Here is a 23,393-nt window from a genome sequence, read left to right on the forward strand (position 1 = left end):
TGTGAAGCTTTGGACCTAAACCAATTCTGCAGATACAAGGGTTGCTGCAGTGATGCCATCCCGGGCTTAAAAGTGCCCACTGGTGCCTCGCAGACTCTTGAACTTCCTCCCCTCCATGTTTTTCTCCATTGCTTCTAGAAGCTCACAGCTTTGGAGTGTCTAGCCTTCTCCCTAGGAGTAATAGCTAGCATGAATACTTTTCAAGTCTTAGTATATGCTCAGCACCGCTCTGTGTTGTATGTAATTATTTTAATTCACCACAACTCCATGAGGCTTTTAAAACCATTTGTAGCTTAGAAGTCAAGGAAGCCGTTTCAGAGTGTGAAGGAACTTGCCCAAATTCACTAGCATTCAAGCCCGATGCCTGAACTCGAAAGCCTGACATTAAACCACCAGGTGTGTGCGGGAACACGAGCGGGCCCGTTCCTTCAGAGCCTCACCATATGCCTCGTGTTTCCTGAGTCTTAATTTCTAAGGTGAATGGTTTCATTTTTTCATAAGACTGTATACTCTGTTTTGTATTTTTCCTAAGCATTGCATCTTGAAAATAGGCATACAAAATCTCTCCCTGTGTGACTCAAGCCATCAGGGCTTTCCTTGACTATTCAGCTAGTTAAGAATCTAATTTGAGGGAAGTTATTAAAGTTCAGGATGGGATAACTTATGATTCTCCTACTTTGCACTCAGCCTCTCTGTGTGTGCTCAGTCGCTCAGTCATGTCTGACTCTTTGCGAGCCCATCAGCAGCGGCATGCCAGGCTTCTCTCTCCACGCGATTTCTCAGGCAAGAATCCTCGAGTGGGCTACCATTTCTTCCTCCGGGGGACCTTCCCGACCCAGGGATTGAATCTGCATCTCCTGTTTCCCCTACGTTGACAGGCGGATTCTTCACCACTGTGCCCACATTTGAAAGAAGCTTACCTGAACCGAACACTATAGCTGTGGAAAATTTGGGCTTCATAATAGGACTGAGAATCGATGCAGTTTTGACTTTGCTGATCTCAGATCACAACATGGGGACAAGCTCCTCTGCTCTCTGTGAAAGTGGGTACATACTGAAAGCACGCGATTTTTAAACCGCTCAACGTGTACCCACTAAGAGGAGTTCCAGGACCTTGTGCCTGCGCTGATTCTCACACCTGGATGCTCGTCTACGCTCAGTGCTAACACCACACCCTCCCCTTCATTCTTCTGAAGAATAATCCTTCCTACACTTTTTTCTAGAGTTTTTTTTTTTTTTTTAATGTGCACTGTTTTTTTTGTCTTTATTTAATTTGTTACAACAGTGTTTCTATGTTTTGGTATTTCGGCTGTGAGGCAGGTGGGCTGTTAGCTCCCCGACCAGGGATCGAACCCACGTTCCCTGCATTGGAAGGCGAAGACTGAACCACTGGACCACCAGGGAAGGCCCTTCTTCCTACACTCCCTACGGCAGGATTTCCGTTAGAACAGTCATGGGTTTACAGAGCTCTGCCTCCTTCACCAATCAGGCGGTGATCGTGGATTGGTCGACGTCGCCTGAGCGAACCAGAATCCTGTTCTGAGATTTGGGAATGTGAGTCTATGATGAGTTCCTCTCGATTTCCTCCAGAGCTGGGGAGCCATGCGTTTTGATAGCTGTGAGGTCCTGACACCTACTGCGTAGAGGATTTGAGTCTTAAAACATAAAACAAATCTGAAAAGAGAATCTAAACGGAAGGAACTGGTAGATTCGGGCAGCTTTCAAATGCTTGAGGCCAGCTGTGCCCTTTGTTGTTATTTTTAGTCGCTCAGTCGTGTCCGACTCTCTGCGACCCCATGGACTGCAGCACACCAGGCTCCTCTGTCCTCCAGTATCTCCCTGAGCTTGCTCAAACTCATGTCCATTGAATCAGCAATGCTAACAATCTCATCCTCTGTTGTCCCCTTCTCCTCCTGCCTTCAGTCTTTCCCAGCATCAGGGTCTTTTCTAATGAGTCAGTTCTTCGCATCAGGTGGCCAAAGGATTGAAACTTCAGCCTCCCCCATACCTTTGCCATCCTGCAGGCTGGAAGCAGGATGTACTGGGACAGTTCCCCGCTGGACCCTTAGATATCTCCCTGAGCTTCATAAGAGGAAAGCCTGTGGGCAGAAGACAAAGGAATTTTCTTTAAAAAAAAAAACAAAAAACAAAAAAACAACCACCACCCTCTGGAAACTTGAGTTATGAGTGTGGGAGGGTGGCAAAGAGGAGCAGCCACCCCACTGGCTCCTGAGAACCATATGGCTTCTGTTTAGCACCAATTTGTCAAGTCAAACTTGTGTGTATTTGGCAATGACGGTATTGAAAAGGACACGAGAACTTCCCTTGTGGATATTGACCTCAGGGGGCAGAGAAAATGTCATTATCAATGGAATCCTGTGAAATACCTCAGAGGCTCCCAGAAATCAGTTTGGGAAGTTTTGGAATAAAGAGGAATTGGGTAGCTGGATAAGTTGTTCTATTTAATATGAAAATTGCTTTACAAACGTGAATTCTCAAAACTGTTACACACTAGTTTCCATTGAGAATCAGTAAAATACAGCCTATACTAGTGCCATTTTATTCTATAATATTTTAAAAATATTTTTTCTTAAAACTACATCAATCATAGTTCAAAAAGATTGTATTGTAGAGTGGTGTTCGTAAATAAAACAATATTCTTCAGTTTCACTTGGAAATCATTTTTTGTCTTATAGATATTTTTAATGATATGTTTATCAATATTTACATTTATTTATCCATTTCTCACTGTGATTCTCCCTACCTCTTCTACACACTTTCAGTATAAGGCTCTTCTGTTGGTAATGTTTTAGCGTTAAGTAATTTATTGAAACTATTGCTTCTCCCATCATTATCGGCAGTTTATTACCAATCTCCACATCTTCAAATGAGGATACAAAAGCCTCTAAATTTCTACTCTCAGCCTCTTTTGTTCTTCTTATCTTCTGGAAGATTGTTGCCACTTTCATATCAAGAATGGTATTTGTAACATATGATTTTTGTCTGGAAGCCCAAGTGAATCTTACATGCACTGTCCAAAAGTGAAAGTAATTCTGCATCATTGTGAATATATTCATGTTATTTGTATTGGAAGCCAGCGGGGCAATAGGCTGCAAGGCTCTGGTGTCCATCTTCCCTGCTATACTGCGTTTTGTAAGGGAAGCAGTCATATGGGCTCTTCTTTCCTATGCTCCAGATTCTAATATAGTCTGGTTCTAAACTGGGAAAGGAGTACGTCAAGGCTGTGTACTGTCACCCTGCTTATTTAACTTATATGCAGAGTACATCGTGAGACACGCTGGGCCTGATGAAGCACAAGCTGGAGTCCAGATTGCCACAAGCAAAAGCAATAGCCTCAGACACACAGATGACAACATGCTTAGGGCAGAAAGCAAAGAGGAGCTGAAGAGCCTTTGGATGAGAGCGGAAGAGGGGAGTGAGAAGGTTGGCTTAAAGCTCAACATTTAGAAACCAAAGATCAAAAAAAAAACAAAAAAAACCAAAGATCATGGCATCTGGTCCCATCACTTCATGGCAAATAGATAGGGAAACAATGGAAACAGTGAGAGATTTTACGTTTTTAGGCTCCAAAATCACTGCAGACGGTGAAAGCAGCCATGAAATTAAAAGATGCTTGGTCATTGGAAGAAAAGTTATGACCAACCTAGATGGCATTTTAAAAAGCAGAGACATTACTTTGTCAACAAAGGTCTGTCTAGTCAAGGTTATGGTTTTTCCAGTAGTCATGTATGGATGTGAGAGTTGGACTCTAAAGAAAGCGCTTTTGAACTGTGGTGTTGGAGAAGATTCTTGAGAGCTCCTTGGACTGCAAGGAGATTAAACCAGTCCATCCTAGAAGCAATCAGCCTTGAATATTCATTGGAAAGACTGATGCTGAAACTGAAGCTCCATTACTTTGGCCGTCTGATGGGAAGAAGTGACTCATTGGAAAAGACCCTGATGCTGGGAAAGATTGAAGGCAGAAGGAGAAGGGGTTGACAGAGGATGAGATGGTTGGATGGCATCATTGATTCAATGGACATAAGTTTAAGCCAGCTCTGGGAATTTCTGATGACAGGGAGACCTGTGGTGCTGCAGTCCTAGGGTCGCAAAGAGCTGGACATGACTGAACTTCTTATATTCTGCCAGTTGTTCAAAATAACATGTGTGTGTGTGTGTGTTAGCCGCTCAGTTGTGTCCAATACTTTGCAACCCCATGGACTGTAACCCACCAGGCTCTTCTGTCTGTGGAATTCTCCAGGCAAAAATACTGGAGTGGGTAGCCATTCTCTTCTCCAGGGGATCTTACCAACCCAGTGATCAAACCTGGGTTTCCTGCATTGCAGGCAGATTCTTAACTGACTGAGATCTTGAGACATTTATTAATTTTTTTCTTGTCACTGTTGCTATTGTTATTAACAGAAGGACATGGAAAGGATGAGGATGACCTTTCTTTGATGCTGGGTGGAATTAGTTTGAGGTCAAGTGGTTTCCTTTGCCCTGATCCAGATCATTCTGGCCATGATTTTCCAGGAATCTATTGTATGAAAAATTGGGAGGCTTTCACACACAAAAAGTGATTTTTTGTTTGGGTTTAGTCCTAAAAGCACCTTTGCAAGGTACTTGACATAGAGATGCTTCTGTTGGCTCCATTTATGGATTTATGCTTGAGTCTCTGAATTAGACAGAAAGAAATGCTCCATGGAGGCTTTATATTTGGAGAAAGTGCAGTTCATTGGTACCATTTTATCTGAACATTACACTGAAAGATGAAAGAAAGTTGCTCTGAGTCCTCCACACAGGCAGCTCTGGGGGTCTGAGTCAGTGCTCCAGGGGCATCGTGGTACCCAGAAGAGGCAGAGCCTGGCAATCGGATTGCTGTCATCCAATGAGGTTGCTCTGTCAGCAGGAGGAAGCAGTCCCTGCTGAGTGTGACAGCAAGCAGCCAAACCAGCAGTGGTGCAGTACCCAGTGGACAAGGTTTTCATGGAGACAAGCTCATGTTCTCTCTAAGCCCACCATTCATTCTTGGTTCATACTACTCAGATATCACCAGTGAGATACCAAGAGTTCTTTCTTCTATTATTATGTAATTACATCAAAAATCTGAAGACTGTCATTTTTACTTAATAAGTACTACCATAGTTTTTACCAAAAATTGCTAAAATTAACAAAGCAGAGAAGATAAAGGTACTTTAATACTTTGATTTCATCTATTGTGTGAAATTTATCAAAGCAAAATACCTCCTAATTTTATAATAGAGTTAGATTTATAAAGACACCATATCTCTATTCATTTCTTCTTTTATCAACCTCTGAACCATTAAAACTAAAAAAAAAATCTAATTTTTCTATTATATCTATCTGTACACTGACTCCTGTAAAACGTAACATATTAAGAAAAGTTTTAGTAAGAGAGTGAAAAAGTCTAAGATAGTGAAGAAGTGCATCCAGAGATTAAAAAACAAAAAAATTAGAAGAAGTGACATAAGAAGGGCATACTGCTTATTTATCCAGCAAGTTTTCTGCATTAGTCACCTATTGCTAATCACCCCAACCCTTAGCAACTTAAAAGAATGAAGACTTACTACCTCACGCTGCGGTCGGGAATCTGATGTGGCTTGGTTGGGTCCCTCTTGGCTCAGCATTGCCGTAGGCTGTGGTCAAGGCGTTGGTCCAGCTTCAGTCACATCCAGATCAAACTACAACGGGATCCACCTGCCAGTTCACTCAAGCAGCTGTGGCTTCCACCCATCTTTGCAGACACCTTTCCACCAAGATTGTTTCATGACGGTACAGGTGGTTCACCCCATGGAGAGTGACCCGGGAGAAAGCAGAAGAGAATTGTCAAAGGAGAGGACACGTCTGCTGGTGACCTAATCATGGAAATGACTCCCTTACCGCCCCCCCCCCCCCCGGATTCCCCTGGTTAGAATGAAGTCCATAGGTCCAGCTCATGCTCAGGAACTGGGTATAAATACCTGCCAATGAGGATCACTGGGGCTCATTTCACAGGCTGCCAAACATAGCTGCTAACGTGGAAACTTGGGATCAAGCCTTAAGTGTTATGTTCATCAATTATCCAGCAGTTTGTGTTTTGGGTGCCCTAGTTATTTCCCCTCACACAATCACTCTTTTTCATTGTAAAAAAGATCACCCACATTTATTGGAAACTTCTGTTTTGAATTCCTTCATCTCTCTCTGGACAATGATAATTGCTTCCTCAATGGTGTGCTGTGCTGTGCTTAGTTGCTCAGCCGTGTCCAACTCTTTGTGATCCCATGAACTATAGACCACCAGGCTCCTCTGTCCATGGGGATTCTCCAGGCGAGAATATGGGAGTGCCTTGCCATGCCCACCTCTAGGGGAGCTTCTTAACCCAGGGATTGAACCCAGGTCTCCCATATTGCAGGTGGCTGCTTTACCAGCTGAGCCCCTGGGGAAGCCCAAGCATCTATTAAAGCCTCAGGTCAGTAAGCAAAGCTTTACACAGTCAGTTCAGTTGCTCAGTCATGTCCGACCCTTTGCGACCCCATGAACTGCAGCACACCAGGCCTCCCTGTCCATCACCAACCCGAGAGTTTACGCAAACTCATGTCCATCGCATCGGTGATACCATCTCATCCTCTGTCGTCCCCTTCTCCTCCTGCCTTCAATCTTTCCCAGCATCAGGGTCTTTTCCAAGGAATCAGTTATTTGTATCAGGTGGCCAAAGTATTGGAGTTTCAGCTTCAGCATCAGTCCTTCCAATGAATATTCAGGACTGATCTCCTTTAGGATGTACTGGTTGGATCTCCTTGCAGTCCAAGGGACTCTCAAGAGTCTTCTCCAGCACCACAGTTCAAAAGCATCAATTCTTTGGTGCTCAGCTTTCTTTGTAGTCCAACTCTCACATCCATACATGACTATTGGAAAAACCATAGCTTTGACTAGACGGACCTTTATTGGCAAAGTAATGTCTCTGCTTTTTAATATGCTATCTAGGTTGGTTATAACTTTCCTTCCAAGGAGCAACCGTCTTAATTTCTTGGCTGCAGTCACCATCTGCAGTGATTTTGGAGCCCTTAAAAGTAAAGTCTCTCACTGTTTCCATTCTTTCCCCATCTATTTGCCAAGAAGTGATGGGACTGGATGCCATGATCTTTGGTTTTTGAATGCTGAGCTTTAAGCCAGCTTTCTTACTCTCCTCTTTCACTTTCATCAAGAGGCTCTTTAGTTCCTCTTCACTTTCTGCCATAAGGGTGGTGTCATCTGCGACTCTGAGGTGGTTGTCATTTCTCCCGGCAATCTGGATTCCAGCTTGTGCTTGTGGCTCACACAGTCACCAGAGTGATTTTTTTTTTTTTTTAATTCAGTGAGATCATCTACTGCCCTTCAAATCCCACCTGTACCTTTTGTTTTTAAAATCCTTTGGTGGCTTTCTATTTTCCTTCAGACAGTAGTAAAGTTATTTTTTTTTATTGGCGCATAACTGCTTTACAATGTTGTATCAGTTTCTGCTGTACAGCAACAACCCTGAGCTGTAAGCATACACATTATACCACCTTCCCCTCCTGTGCCCACGTGCCCATCTCTATATCTCTGTATTTATTCCTGCCCTGTAAATCGGTTCATCTGTACCGTTTTTCTAGATTTATATGTATGCATTAACATGCGATACTTTTCTCTTTCTGACTTTCTTCACTCTGTATGACAGACTCTAGGTCCATCCACCTCACTACAAATGATCTCATTCATTTGTATGGCTGAGTAATATTCCATTGTATATTATCGCCTGGCCATAGGCCACCTTCCCAACCTCGAGGGGCAGCAGTTGTGCCGGCTTTGTTTCCTCATACCGTGGCGGCCCCCATCGGTTCCTGTAACAGCCTTTCCGATGCCTCGGTGGTGTCCGCATGTGGTATTCTCACTGCGTGGACTGCTCTCTTTCCCTTGACTCCATATCCTCAGCTGCTTGACCTTCCACATCTGCAAATGGAAACTTTTCTACTAGAGTAGAACTTGCCTGGAAGATATCAAAACTAAATTTCATGACAACTAGCTCTAACCATCGGAAAAGACTCTGATGATGGGAAAGACGAAAGGCAGGAGGAGAAGGGGAGAACAGAGGGTGAGATGGAGTTTGAGCCAACTCCGGGAGATGGTGAAGAACAGGGAAAGCAGGCATGCTGAGGTCCATGGGGTCACAGCCGGACACAACTGACCCACAGAACAACAATAAGCTCTAACCAGATGAAATCAGAAGAAGACCGTGAACTTGCAGTGACCTTGGTATAGCAAACCCTTTCTGGACCTAGCTGAAAACACTTCACTGGTCAATAATTAACTACGAGGTTTGTTTTACCCAACCATCTGCAGGACTTGAATTCAATTCTCATCATCCCCAGAGAGCTAGATTTCAATCCTGACTTATCACGTGACCATGAATACTCTTCTCTGTCGTTAGGACGCCATAATGTTCTCCCATCTGTCGATGACCTAGTGACGCTCCCCACTGGTTTTCATCCTTTGCTTTGCAAGCTAGGAAGACTCAACCTTGACCTTTTTTAAGTTCTGGTGGCCTACCTTTTATTCTCCAGCCCTTTACTGTAGAGCCCTCTAAATAGTAAACTGTGCTGTGTATCTTTCACTGTTCAACAAAATGCCAGGGAAAAATAGGCTCCACACACATGTCTATTGAATCAGTTCAGTTCAGTTCAGTTGCTCAGTCACGTCACGCCAGGCCTCCCTGTCCATCACCGACTCCCGGAGTCCATCCAATCCCATGTCCATTGTGTCGGTGATGCCATCCAACCACCTCATCCCCTGTCGTCCCCTTCTCCTCCTGCCCTCAATCTTTACCAGCATCAGGGTCTTTTCAAATGAGTCAGCTCTTCGCCTAAGAAGAGTACAAACCTTTGCATTTTATGCCCTTGCATTCTGAACCAAGAAACTACATTTCACTGGCCATATTCCTTCTTGATGGATTTAGGTCTTAATTTTCAGGCACAGCTGTCTTTTCTTTTTTTTTTTAAATCAAGCTTCATCTATCCTTACTGCTTGTTAGTTTGTGTTTACCAGTTGCAAAAGGCATTTAATGGTCTGGAGGAGGTGACCTCCCCTCCCCTCCCTTCTGACATGCCCAGCAATGTGCTCGGCCAGCTGTGCGGTGCTGTCGTGTATACAGAAATTCTTTTCTGAAAAGCACAGGAGATCAAGTTACACCCTGAAGCCTGAGATCTGATCACTCTTATTATAGTAGCCTGAAAAGTTGCACATGTCATTAGGAGTCCTTAAATTACTCTCCTTGGCTCTCTAAAAGGAGTTCTGGTATTTGACTCAGCGATCTCACATGGCTGTAAATTCCACATTTTGAACATGCATTTTCATGGGGCTGCTTATTCTGTGACAGATTCTGTGTGTTAGTGCTCTGGAAATGACTCTCAGTAATGGAAGTAGAAGCTGAACCCAAGGATTCTAGTGGGAATTTATGGAAATTCGAGTCTTGGAATTAAGTGTGTGAGTACGGGCATGACCAAACTGTCTTCTCCACTCCTTGCACCACCCTCTTCTTTTTAGCTGTGTTCAAGCAATTTAATTCTGCATCTAATTTTAATCTGTAAACCATATCCCCTCCTGCAGTTGTAAAGCATGTGTTAGCACTTAACCAGCAGGAGGGGGTTGCCTAAGGTAAGAGGATTGATAGCATAGAACAGGCATCTTAAAAATGGCTTTGTGTGATTTGGCGCCACTAGCTAAGGCTTTATGTGCCCGAGTCCAAGCTGTCTGTCTAGGGCTTAGAGAGAGGCAGGCGGGGAATCTAGAAAAATTTGCATGGGGAGGGGTGTTTTAAAGGACTCTGTAGGTACTCACAGAGTGAGCAGAAAGAATGAGTGAATTTGTCTTGGGAGGATGGGGGACTGATTTGGAAAATGTGATTAAGACCTCTTAAGATTATATTGAATTGTGATGGCGTTGTGGAAGGTGAAAGAAAGGATTTTTTAAAAATACAAATTTGGCTGCTAGACAGATGCTAGCTCTCCTTGCTAGCTATAATTTATAGTCTTAGAAATTATGAAAAATCTGTTTATACACAGAGTTATTCTTACCTTAAGGTCAAGGGGAAAGTTGGATTTTCAAGTCAGCATCTAGGATAAACATAATGTACAACTCAAACAACTCTTGGAAATCCTTGAAAACACTTGTAAACTCCAAACCATGCATTTCACTTGTGGTCAAAGGTAGGGGAAAAATTAAAACCATTCCTCCAAATTTTCCATCATTTTTTTCCTACTTGCATTACATTTTCAGGTTTGTGTGTATTGTTTAAAAGAAGGACTACCACCTGGCGAATTTCTGGGAATAAATACTCTCTTTCATTAACTCTAAGATGCATCTGTTTTGTATTTTAACATCTCTTAAATTGAGAAGTGTCTTATCATTGATGGCATTTCAAAATCATGATGATCAGAGTTCTCTTTTTTCCCCCCTTCCACCCTTCCATTTCTTTCTTCTTTCTCTACTACTTACAGTGATGGTTTGTCTTGCCATTATTGCTCTGATTGGAAGAAATATTGTGGTTACATTCATATATTATATATATAAGTGAATGCTAGGAATCCACTCTAGAGGCTAGAAGTAAATGCCACTGTTGCACAATTAGTTTCCTAAATAAACTACTTTTTAACCAAGACTCAACTTTGATTCGACAGCATCCGGCCTAAAGCATCGTGTCGTGTGAGCCTCGGCTTGCTGCGGAGCTGTGCTTATAGCTCATTCATTCACCTAAAGCCGTTGCACTCTTACCATGTCCTTGACACAGCTCTTGGTGCCAGCCTGGAGCAGCAACCAAAACAAGCAATTTTCTCTGATGAACAAGAAAAACCAGGTTTCACATCACATAAATTATAGACTATCCTTCCAAACATGGAGTCTGGGAGGATACACCTTGTTCTTAGACCACGTCTTTATATTTCGCTTAAGTTCCAGGGAAACTTAAATTGGATTGAACTGTTGTTTTGAAAGAAATATAGTATTTTTTTCTTTTCTTAAAGTTGTTCATTAATGGTTGGATTCTTAAAACTTGAGTATAAACTAGATGGTAGAGTTGAGAGTCGTCACTCAACAAGTTGTGGCAGCAGGCATATGACTTCCTGTTCTGACCCCATGTTCAAAATCATATTTCCTTCCTAAGATGGTTCCTGTGAGGATTAAAGGAGACAGTACACCTAGATCATTGTATCAGTTCAATAAACAACCATATCATTTAACTTTATTTCTTTTTGCAGTTGACCAAAAGTTAAGCATAATCTGTGGTGTGATTTCTTGAACTAAGGCCTAAAGTCTTTCAGGATAATCAAGAGGTATATGTTAAAACAGCTTAAAACAAATCAAAGAAAAACAAAGCCAAAGAAAAAGAAATAAAAGGAAAAAATATATAATTCATAGAAAAAAATAACCAAGATTCCAGTACTGAGAGTTAAATGAAAAGAATAACTTTTACATAATGAGATTTTATCATATATAGGATAGAATCTGCTGATACTACTGAGTATTGTCAGGTATTGAGCAAAAGTAATTATGCAAATTATTTCATTTCTCCTAAAAAGTTATCAGGTAAGAAATATTATACCGATTATGTGGTTAAGAAAATTGAGATTTAGGAAGGTTAATAAATTTCACCACAACTTTTCCTTTAGTAAGTTGGGGTTTGATCCTCAGTCTGAGTTTTACTTAATTATAAGTAGGCTCTCCACTCATGAAAACGTCTTGTTTATCGTTTTTTCTCATATTCCTGTCATAATCCATTGTCCATTACCCATTGTCAGACTTATATTTTGCTTCCATCATTATATTTTTAAAATTAAAGTTGCTTTAAATAGCTTCCTATATACATACATTAAAGAGAATCCTAGAGTGAGATTGATTGATTCAAAGTTTACAAACACTTTAACATTCTTAGTAAATAAAATTTTTCTTAAAGTTTACATCCATTCATATTCTCACAAGCATTGTATGGTTCTGAAGACAAAGAATAGATACTGGTCTCAGCTAACAAGTAAACTAGAGTTAATTTCAAGACATCAATCATCTGGTAGACGTGTAAAAGTCATCAAAAAGCATAGCAAAGACAGTTGGGATACTAGTCTTAACTAATGAATAAACTAGGATTAATTTCAAGACATCAGTCATCTGGTAGAGGTGTTCAGTTCAGTTCAGTCACTCAGTCGTGCCCGACTCTTTGGGACCCCATGAATCGCCGCACACCAGGCCTCCCTGTCCATCATCAACTCCCGGAGTGCACCCAAACTCAGGTACGAGTCTGTGATGCCATCCACAGTTTATTGTGATCCACATAGTCAAAGGCTTTGGCATAGTCAATAAAGCAGAAATAGATGTTTTTCTGGGACTCTCTTGCTTTTTCCATGATCCAGCAGATGTTGGCAATTTGATCTCTGGTTCCTCTGTCTTTTCTAAAACCACCTTGAACATCAGGGAGTTCACGGTTCACATACTGCTGAAGTCTGGCTTGGAGAATTTTGAGCGTTACTTTACTAGCATGTGAGATGAGTGCAATTGTGCAGTAGTTTGAGCATTCTTTGGCATTGCCTTTCTTTGGAATTGGAATGAAAATGGACCTTTTCCATTCCTGTGGCCACTGCTGAGTTTTCCAAACTTGCTGGCATATTGAGCGCAGCACTTTCACAGCATCATCTTTCAGGATTTGAAACAGCTCAATTGGAATTCCATCACCTCCACTAGCTTTGTTCATAGTGATGCTTTCTAAGACCCACTTGACTTCACATTCCAAGATGTCTGGCTCTAGATTAGTGATCACATCATCATGATTATCTGGGTCGTGAAGATCTTTTTTGTGCAGTTCTTCCATGTATTCTTGCCACCTCTTCTTAATATCTTCTGCTTCTGTTAGGTCCAGACCATTTCTGTCCTTTATCGAGCCCATCTTTGCATGAAATGTTCCCTTGGTATCTCTAATTTTCTTGAAGAGATCTCTAGTCTTTCCCATTCTGTTGTTTTCCTCTATTTCTTTGCATTGATCGCTGAAGAATTCTTTCTTATCTCTTCTTGCTATTCTTTGGAACTCTGCATTCAGATGCTTATATCTTTCCTTTTCTCCTTTGCTTTTCACTTCTCTTCTTTTCACAGCTATTTGTAAGGCCTCCCCAGACAGCCATTTTGCTTTTTTGCATTTCTTTTCCATGGGGATGGTCTTGATCCCCGTCTCCTGTACAATGTCACGAACCTCATTCCATAGTTCATCAGGCACTCTATCTATCAGATCTAGACCCTTAAATCTTTTTCTGACTTCCACTGTATAATCATAAGGGATTTGATTTAGGTCATACCTGAATGGTCTAGCGGTTTTCCCTACTTTCTTCAATTTAAGTATGAATTTGATAATAAGGAGTTCATGATCTGAGCCACAGTCAGCTCCCAGTCTTGTTTCTGTTGACTGTATAGAGCTTCTCCATCTTTGGCTGAAAATTCTGAAAGAGATAGGAATACCAGACCACCTAACCTGCCTCTTGAGAAATCTGTATGCAGGTCAGGAAGCAACAGTTAGAACTGGACATGGAACAACAGACTGGTTCCAAACAGGAAAAGGAGTATGTCAAGGCTGTATATTGTCACCCTGCTTATTTAATTTCTATGCAGAGTACATCATGAGAAATGCTGGACTGGAAGAAACACAAGCTGGAATCAAGATTGCTGGGAGAAATATCAATAACCTCAGATATGCAGATGACACCACCCTTATGGCAGAAAGTGAAGAGGAGCTAAAAAGCCTCTTGATGAAAGTGAAAGAGGAGAGTGAATAAGTTGGCTTAAAGCTCAACATTCAGAAAACAAAGATCATGGCATCTGGTCCCATCACTTCATGGGAAATAGATGGGGAAACAGTGGAAACAGTGTCAGACTTTATTTTTGGGGGCTCCAAAATCACTGCAGATGGTGACTGCAGCCATGAAATGAAAAGACGCTTACTCCTTGGAAGAAAAGTTATGACCAACCTAGATGGTATATTCAAAAGCAGAGACATTACTTTGCTGACTAAGGTCTGCCTAGTCAAGGCTATGGTTTTTCCAGTAGTCATGTATGGATGTGAGAGTTGGACTGTGAAGAAGGCTGAGCACCAAAGAATTGATGCTTTTGAACTGTGGTGTTGGAGAAGACTCTTGAGGGTCCCTTTGACTGCAAGGAGATCCAACCAGTCCATTCTGAAGGAGATTAGCCCTGGGATTACTTTGGAGGGACTGATGCTAAAGCTGAAGCTCCAGTACTTTGGCCACCTCATGAGAAGAGTTGACTCATTGGAAAAGACTCTGATGCTGGGAGGGATTGGGGGCAGGAGGAGAAGGGGACGACCAAGGATGAGATAGCTGGATGGCGTCACGGACTCAATGGACGTGAGTCTGAATGAACTCCGGGAGTTGGTGATGGACAGGGAGGCCTGGCGTGCTGCGATTCATGGGGTCGCAAAGAGTCAGACACAACTGAGCGACTGAACTGAACTGAACTGAATTGATGCCATCCAGCACTCTCATCCAGTTTCACTCTCCACTTTCACTTTCATCAGGAGGCTCTTTAGTTCTTCACTTTCTGCCATAAGGGTGGTGTCATCTGCATATTTGAGGTTATTGTTATTGCTCCCAGCAATCTTGATTCCAGCTTGTGCTTCCTCCAGCCCAGCGTTTCTCATCATGTACTCTGCATAGAAGTTAAATAAGCAGAGTGACAATATACAGCCTTGATGTACTCCTTTTCCTATTTGGAACCAGAGTGTTGTTCCATGTCCGATTCTAACTGTTGCTTCCTGACCTGCATATAGGTTTCTCAAGAGGCAGGTCAGGTGATCTGGTATTCCTAGATGTGTAAAAGTCATCAAAAAGCATAGCAAAGACAGTTGGTTGGACTTGGAGTTTTGTGGGCAAAAACTGCTCCACCATTTTTCATGGATTTGCTGTCTTCACTAACCACCCTCTACTTCTGATCTACCAACAGATACGTAGAGTAAAATGAAATCTACCCCGTATCTTCATGACAGTATAGATATTGTACATACTTACTACCTCCTGACTTATTGAAAGGATTTTAGCTCAAGTTCCCAAGGAAAAAATATGGACGTCCCTTCCAGACTTATGGATTCATTGCCCTTGGTCCAATCTGCCATCACTGTGGAGATTAAATGTCCAAAAAAGGCAGATTAAGCATAAAAATGAGTTTTCACAGAAACCAAAGATAATTGTACATGGTACAGTATGAGGACGTTCCTTTCTGTGTTAGTGGCTTCTGGGTATTTTTCTTCATCCATTAACTTTACTGAAGACAGATGGCATCCCATTGTCTCACACTTGGGTTTTCGCAAGTGGAGCAGCCTTCTGCAGCACGGATGTGAACCTTGCCTCTCCCACGTGCATCTCTTTTGCGAATTCTCTGTTCAGATGCATTGTTCACTTCTCTCTTGAGATGTTAATTTCTCCTTATTAACCTTTCTATATTGACCCTGATGCTGGGAAAGATTGAGGGCGGGAGGAGAAGGGGGCGACAGAGGATGAGATGATTGGATCGCAGCATCACCGACTCAGTGGACATGAGTTTGGGTGAACTCTGGGAGCTGGTGATGGACAAGGAGGCCTGGCGTGCTGCAGTCCATGGGATCACAAAGAGTCAGACACAACTGAGCGACTGAGCTGAACTGAATATATATTTAAAAAATTTACATATTAATCAGATTAATAATTTGTTTTATTGCTCGTATTCTTTGTCATTAGCCAATCTGCCTTCTTATCGCATTTTTTGACATGCTAAAGGTTAAGTTCAAGGAGTCAAATCTTCCCACTATTTTGTTTTCTTTATCTTTCTTCTTTTGTTGTGTTTAATATTTTTAAAGTTCTTCATCTTTTCAAGATTAGTAAATTGTCAACCTCACTTACTTTGGAAAAAATTTTAAATTGCAATCAGTGCCTTAATATACTGAAATAAAACTTGAGAGAGTCTGTGAAGTTTCAGGTGAAATTTCATTTTTCCCACTTGGCTATATTCACATTTCCCACTAGAACCATACATCTATTAAACATATTAGGTCATGAACGTGTTCCATAACAAGATTAAAGTTTTAAAAAGATTAAAAATATATATTATGGGTAGAATATATTGACCAGATGGCTGATTGTAGGCAGAAAGTTAGTTAGATGACCATCAGAATAGCCCAAGTAAGAAGTACAAGTTTCTTAATGATACAGGAGAAGTGCGGAGAAAACATGGGATCTCAGGAGGACAGCAATAAGTGGAGGTCTTTAGGACCCTGTGGTTATATGTGCAGGAAAGAACAGAAGGCAAAAGTCAGAACAGTGGGATGAGGTCCAGATTTCTGGCTTTGGTTGCCCAGGAGATAAGGGTTGTTATCCTTTGGGAGAAAGATGATGAATTTGTTGTAGTCGTGTATGGATAATGGTTTATGGGAAGAGCAGAAGGCGGGTCTGCAGATTTGGGATATCTCATCTGGAGACAAAGACAGTATCAGCAACATCTAGGCAGACGTAAACACTATACAGGGGCCTGAGATCCCTTCAGAGATTGTGAAGCCTGGGAAGAGAAGTAATTCTGAAAACCAAAGATGTGTCTCACACACACACTAGTTGTGCTGGGTAAGGCGGATGAAGATGGGTCTCTAAACAATAGGACGCCACTGTTCCAAAGACGGAAAGCAAGCCCAGTGAGGACAGGCTCATGATGTCAATGGAGACTGGAGTTTAAAAAAAGAACAAACATCAGTGGTGACAGAGGGTGTTCAAGTGGGATGACGACAGTGTGTTTTGTGTTTGGTGCTGGGAGCTTGCTGGGGATTTGATCCAGAACAGCTTCCTCAGGACAAAGTTCTGTGTGCATGTGAGAGACAGGGATGTTAGAAGCAGCCAAATCCCAGGTAATCAAGGTCAAATAGGCAGTCCTCACAACCAGACAGCACTGTGGCTCCCGCATCTTATTTCTGAAGACCCAGCTTGAAGCAGAGGAAAGAAACAGGATGATTATTTCAAGGATGCAGCAAGTACAGAGATCTTTCTGAGTTTTCTTTTATTTCTGTTGAAAAAGAGAGAAAACTGACTTTTCAGTTCAGTCGCTCAGTCGTGTCCGACTGCGACTCCATGGACCGCAGCACACCAGGCCTCCCTGTCCATCACCAACTCCCAGAGCCTACCCAAACTCATGCCCATTGAGTCGGTGATGCCATCCAACCATCTCATCCTCTGTCATGCTGTTAGATGAAAACAGTGAGTTTGAGTAAACTTCAGGAGCTGGTGATGGACAGCGAGGCCTGGCGTGCTGCGGTCCATGGGGTCGCAAGAAGTCGGACATGACTGAGTGACTGAACTGAACTGAGCTGAAATGAGAACCAATATGGTAACAAAGGAGAGAGATATTGTGGAGGAAGACCTGTCCTGATGAGGAGGAGGCAGGAAGGGCACCACAGGGAGGAAGCCACGCCTTCAGAGACAAGTGTGAAGAAATGGAAGGACAGCCAGAGAGACTAAAGCTTCTCCACAGAGACCAGAGGTCAGCTCACCTGCTGTAAACCAGAGAGAGGAGAGGAGCAGCTGAGGAACAAGGCGAAGGCTTGGGATAATTCCTGAGGAGGGGCTGGGAGGCTGCAAGGTCAGAGTTGAGGGACCAAGAAATTTGGAAGCCCATGAACACGTCCAAACACAAAATCATACAATTGTGTGATTTTTTTTTCCCCCAGAAACACTGCAGCAGAATAGACAGTTGTTTGGGGGATAAAATAATGAGAAACTAGAATAGCTGGACATGTATAGGTAGAGAGTGGACCCTCTCAGTTTAGGTATGGACGTGCTGAAACATGTGACGGTCACGATGAGCTGTGGAGCAGGGGCACAAGAATGGGCTGCTGCAGTGGGAGTTAATGTAAGTGGAATTGAGGAAGGCGAGAAATGGAAAGAATAATATATTTAACAGACTTTAAAAAGTAAACATTGAAGCCTTCCAGATACTCCACACATAGACGCTCTGTAAGTATTTATATTGTTATTCCTATAGCTAATAATGGAATGATTATCATCATCAAAAATGATAACTTTTAAAACTGCTGTCATCAAATTCAAAGACGTTTGGACTATATAAAACATTGCACCAAACTAGTTAAGAAACCCAAACCATAATGTCACAGGAGGCAATTCATAAGCTGTGGTCATAAGTCTAATGATAGATAAGGTTCCTGGAAGGGAAAACAAAAAATGTGGGTAACATTTCCTCTGCAAGTTGGATTTAATTATGGAAATTAATCTGCTCTACGACTCCTCAGAAGTGTCCTGCGAGTTCTATAGTTATTTATATATATATATATATATATTTCTTCTCGCTTTAGCAAATTCCATGACAAGAGGAAGTATTCTTTTAGTCAGAGCAGCAGAAAGATACAGTTACTTGATGATTACGCCAGCGGTAAAGGGCCTGCCTGCCAATGCTGGTGTCGTAAGATCACAGGTTTGGTCCCTGGGTCGGGAAGCTCCCCTGGAGGAGGGATGGCAGCCCACTCCAGTAATCTCACCTGGAGAATCCCATGGACAGAGGAACCTGGCGGGCTACAGTCCACAGGGTGGCAGAGAGTCAGACATGCCTGAAGAAATTTGACACATATGTTCCAATTTGACCAGGAAATCTAACAAAAGATGCAGAGAACAGATATTTTTAAGTGTTGTTATTGCTTTCAGGGCATGGGTACCAAAGGCAAAGATGCTGATAACCTTCTTCATGCTTTCTTTTTCACCCCTAAATGAAGATGGGAAAGCTTAGCTGTGTTACAGATTTCATGGGCGAAATAGCTTAACTCTCTTAAAAAGTGCTCTGTGCATAACATACAGAAATGCAGCAAAGCATTGTTTAACTAGTGCCTTTTCCACTGAGATTGGGTCGTGTGGACTCAGCCACCTGAAAAGCTGGCGTAAAGAGCCGTCTCCCTACTTTCAGCGGCATCTTCCGAGGGTGGGGTACTCTTGATCACGCTCGCACAATGCGGGGCCACAGTTGCACTCATTGTTCAGTGAGCTTGTCCACACAGTTCAACCCACCGACAGCAATGAATGTTGATTGTGACCTTTTAAGAAAGAACCTCTGCCCAAGGAAGGGAAGGTCCCGGTGTGTTCTGCTTTGGTTTCCTGTCTTCAGCAATTTCTGAAGCCACGGGTGGAGATGGTGGTTGGCCATAGGGTACAATCAACGGTCGATGGTTTTGATTTTTAATTCCAAACTCACCGACAGCGTTGAATGTTCACTGAAGCAACCTCGAAGCTCAGAATTCTGCTGACCTTACAATATCTGCGAGGATCTGGAGGGGGTGGGAGACAGAAACGAGCAGAGTAGCTGCAGTCACACATTTTATGCACTTTAAGCCATTTCTGAAGAACAAGGAAGAAGAAGCGTGATTCCTCCAGCCGAGAGTTTGGCAGACCTCCACGTCACATTGTGTGAGAGAGAAGGATCTGTTTCATTGAACTAAAAAAAAGAAAGGCCTCTCTTGGCTTAGTTACAGGGATGAATTTATCTCACTGTTAATGACACGGAGAATTTGTTATTCAAAGTAGCTTGAGGTATCAAATCAAAACAATATCTCATAATTTAAATATGGTTATGCTTATGGTAGGTAAACATGATGTATTTGGATTACATAAATTAAGTAGAATTTTCTTACATTACCTAAAATCATATTAATGTTAGTCAATGTTATCCTTTTATATTTAATAGATTTACATTTTTCTAAAAGAGGGTTTTAAAATTAGTATCATTTCAAAACTACTGAACAAAAAAATAAATGAAACCAACTCAATACATTTCTCTTAGCTTGTGGTACAAAGATTTCATTGATACTGTGAAAGGTACAATCTAGTTGTGCTAAAAAGCTGTTCATTTCCAAGGTTTTGGACATGAAAATCCTAACCTTTTTTTTTTTGTTTGTTTATTTGTTTCTGCTCTTTTCATACCCCCTTTCTCCAAGAGGGCTTTGTGACTTATACTTTAAATTACTGTAAACTCCAGTGAATATATTTCTAGACCCACTTTCAATAATTTTGTCATTAATTTTTTTAAAAAAATGTCATTTTGCACATATCAAAATCACAGGAGAAAGTCCCTATTTCATACATTCAAACTGGCACCCAACTTGGTTATGATTATCCATGGGTGACCCAAAGCACAATTTGCCCTCCTACTTTGAAGGTGATCACAGTCTATTCAATTAAGACCGTCGCTCTTGGAATGTAAGTGGAACAGGTCCTCTCAACCTGTGTACAATCCAATATCTTACACAGTCAGAATATTTCAAAGCCATCAATTGCTTCATACCTTCCAGACAATTTTTTTTTCAAGGCAGAGAGTTTAGTGATCTCTCGGGAGTTCACATTGAGGCAACACATAATCCTAGAATATGAAACAGTGACTAATCTGAACTTCGTCACGTTTCATTCTTTTGAAATAAGTACACTCTCCCTACAGAATGAAACTGCTGAGGAGGGTGTGCGTGCTCAGGAGGTACTGGAGATGGAAAGACTACTATCATGAGACGGGGAGCTCACTTGTTTGCATGATCAGTTACAAAGGAAAGCGTATCCCTCGCGCTCTGTTGCCTGAACATGGTGATATTAGCGTCAGGTCAATATGTAACCATTTTTAATCACGCCTCTTTATCTCTGGGTACATCTGCTAACATTTGTATAATAGGGATGCTCTGAAAAAAAAAAAGGCTCTAAATTGTGTATTTTGCATGAACATAAAACATGCATTGGCCTACTAATAAGCAAAGCTCTAGGGCAGTTAGAATTAATTGCAACACATAACCTTGTTTTTCTTCACTTTCCAGCATATTTTCCTAGCAGTCCTTAGCAGAATATAATTAACTTAAAATTCTTAAATATAAAAATGGTTCACTTATAACAAAAAGAAATTCAACTAAATTTCATTTACACATAAAATAGCAGTGGTAAATTCAGTAATTAATTCTTTCTTCTTCCATGGACTAAATGGGATACATGATTAGTTATACTTTGTTGAAGATGGTGCCTCCTCTCAGAGCAGTTTACATTTCCACCACTGGAAAATAGAATCTTGTTCTTGCTTGCAGGTACCCTAGTGCCAGAAAAGAAAATAAACTTTTGAGGCCTATATTCGCCCATGTTTTTGCTCCATACTTTGCTTTACTTGCTGATTCAGCTTAGTTTTCCACTGCTTCAAGCATGGCTTTCAATTACTAGTATCTTCTACTCCTATGTTTTCCACGTCTTTATTTTCACGACTTAATCTTGGCTGTAAAATATTTATCTCTAAAGCACTGAGATTTGACAGAACCAAGGTTTTACATTTTCTGCAAGAAAGCGTACAGTGTCTCTTTGGGGGAACACAGTGTCACAATTCCAGAATTCTAAGCAGATGGCAGCAATCTGAGTTTTTGCATAGTTTTCCTTGAATGAAAAAGAGCCACAAGACATAGGCCATTTATGGACAAATATCTCCCTCTCCATGTTCCCATCATTTTGGAGGGTCGTGTGGGGAGAATACGAACAATTTGTATCAAAGCCAGATTTATTTTCGCTTTTATTTCTCCATCCCTAAGCTTGTGAGAACATTAAGTATTTCAGTTTTCCTTAAGGTTAGTAGGTCATAAATAAACCAAAGCCATTTCTTTGCTTTGAGCGAGAGGGTCACAGGATACATGAAATATCACTTTTAAACACAGCCAGCCCTAACATGAACTGACAGAGTGACACGGGGAGGCAGCGTGATGAGCCCCGGTAAAAGGCCACGGGGATTTGGAATGCTCGAGTTGTCTGCTTTAGGAATAGATTATATATTTTGTCTGATGACCTGTGCTTAATTTAAGTGACTGCCTCCGCCAGTCCTTCCAGAGGGCAAGTGTGTGAAATAGAGCATCCCAATGTCATCCTGTGGTCCTTCCCCCCGCCTGACGCCTTGACCTACATTGAGCACCAGGCTCTGAGCTGGACCAGCAGCATGGAGGCACACTCTCCTACCGCACAGGTCTTCTCCTTCCTGCTACTTCATCTCAACACTTTAGGGGCAGCTTCTGCTCATGCATATTTATGGTTTAATCAGCTTTATTTTCTGTTCGTGGAAACGAATCTTTTCAAAATAGAAAGAGCAAGAAATGTTGCCTTAGAAAAGCAGCCACTGCTGTCTGCTCCCCTCGCCTCAGGCTCTCTGAAGCCTGCAATACCTGGGATGCCCCTTACCTGGTGTTTGGCAGCCCCCGACCCCTTCCTTGAGTCCATTTCCATTCTCTCAGAGGGTTTCTTTCTCTCTTTCAGGTATGAAATCTCCTGAAGTGTTTCAGCACTGGCACTTTCACCTTACCAATTACACCGCCTATTATGGATGCTCATTCTGGGCAATTATCATTGTAATTATTGGGGCTTCTGGCTACTTCAATAGAAAGAGTGGAAGCTTCAAAGCATCAGCGCCTGAGTCAATGCAGAGAGAGCCAAGCTGAATACTTGGACATGGTTCTTCACTGGGGAAGCAGAAAAAGCAGGGCAAGTCATGCCAAAGCTTGGCTCCGATTAGACAAGCTTTTACTATTGAAACGCTGACACCCCGGAGGGGCCTATAATTTTGTTTTCCAACAGCCTCGTAATTACCGATAACCCTTCCTCCTGCTGACGGCAAAGGGCCTGAAACATTCCTGGTTTTTCTCTCCCAATAAACTATGGAAATGATCCCATACTACTCACTTTGTAAAATGTCCTTACGAATTTTTTTTTTGGAGAAGAGATTCATTTCTAGCACAACCTTTGTACTATTTGGCAAAGTTACCAGTAATGACAAAAAAACGATTGATGCTTAATGTGTGTATGAGCCGAATTTTTACATATGAAACCCATATTGTATGTATCAGGGGCCCCCAACCTCAGATCGAATGCCTGATGGTCTGAAGTGGAGCCGATGTAATAATAGAAATGAAATGCACAGTAAATGTAACGTACTTGAATCATCCCGAAACCATTTCCCCCAACTCCTGGTCCATGGAAAAATTGTCTTCCATGAAACTGGTCTCTGGTGCCAAAGAGGCTGCAAACTGCTGGGGTACATGTTCCAAAATATACTTTAAGTCACTGAAAAATATTTTTCCACAGGCAAATCAGTCAAATGGACACTTTTGGAGTCTCTATCATTTTAAAAGAAATTTGTATTCTCTGGAAAGATTTGTGATGTCTGTGTTTGGTAGTATTCACAGATACATTTATGGGTCGCCTGTTTAAAAGCCACACACTACCCCAAATATTTACAGAGTTTTAATCTAGTAGAGAAGGTTAAGGAAGCAAGAACCAGCGTAACCCCCGAACGAACATCACTTCTAATAAAAATCT

The 23,393-nt window shown here is 41.8% G+C and overlaps 2 long non-coding RNA genes across 2 annotated transcripts; one reads left to right on the forward strand and one right to left on the reverse strand.

The window, feature by feature from the left end:
- On the reverse strand, nt 2,012-7,976 carry LOC106503008. Its single transcript, XR_001296678.2, has 3 exons — nt 7,839-7,976; nt 5,592-5,767; nt 2,012-2,099 (listed from the first exon to the last, which is right to left on the reverse strand). It is a non-coding gene; the product is annotated as an uncharacterized LOC106503008 (long non-coding RNA).
- On the forward strand, nt 8,892-22,749 carry LOC108637795. Its single transcript, XR_001919339.1, has 2 exons — nt 8,892-9,498; nt 22,335-22,749. It is a non-coding gene; the product is annotated as an uncharacterized LOC108637795 (long non-coding RNA).

Source organism: Capra hircus, chromosome 16, assembly GCF_001704415.2.
Source record: "Capra hircus breed San Clemente chromosome 16, ASM170441v1, whole genome shotgun sequence".
Taxonomy (NCBI): domain Eukaryota; kingdom Metazoa; phylum Chordata; class Mammalia; order Artiodactyla; family Bovidae; genus Capra; species Capra hircus.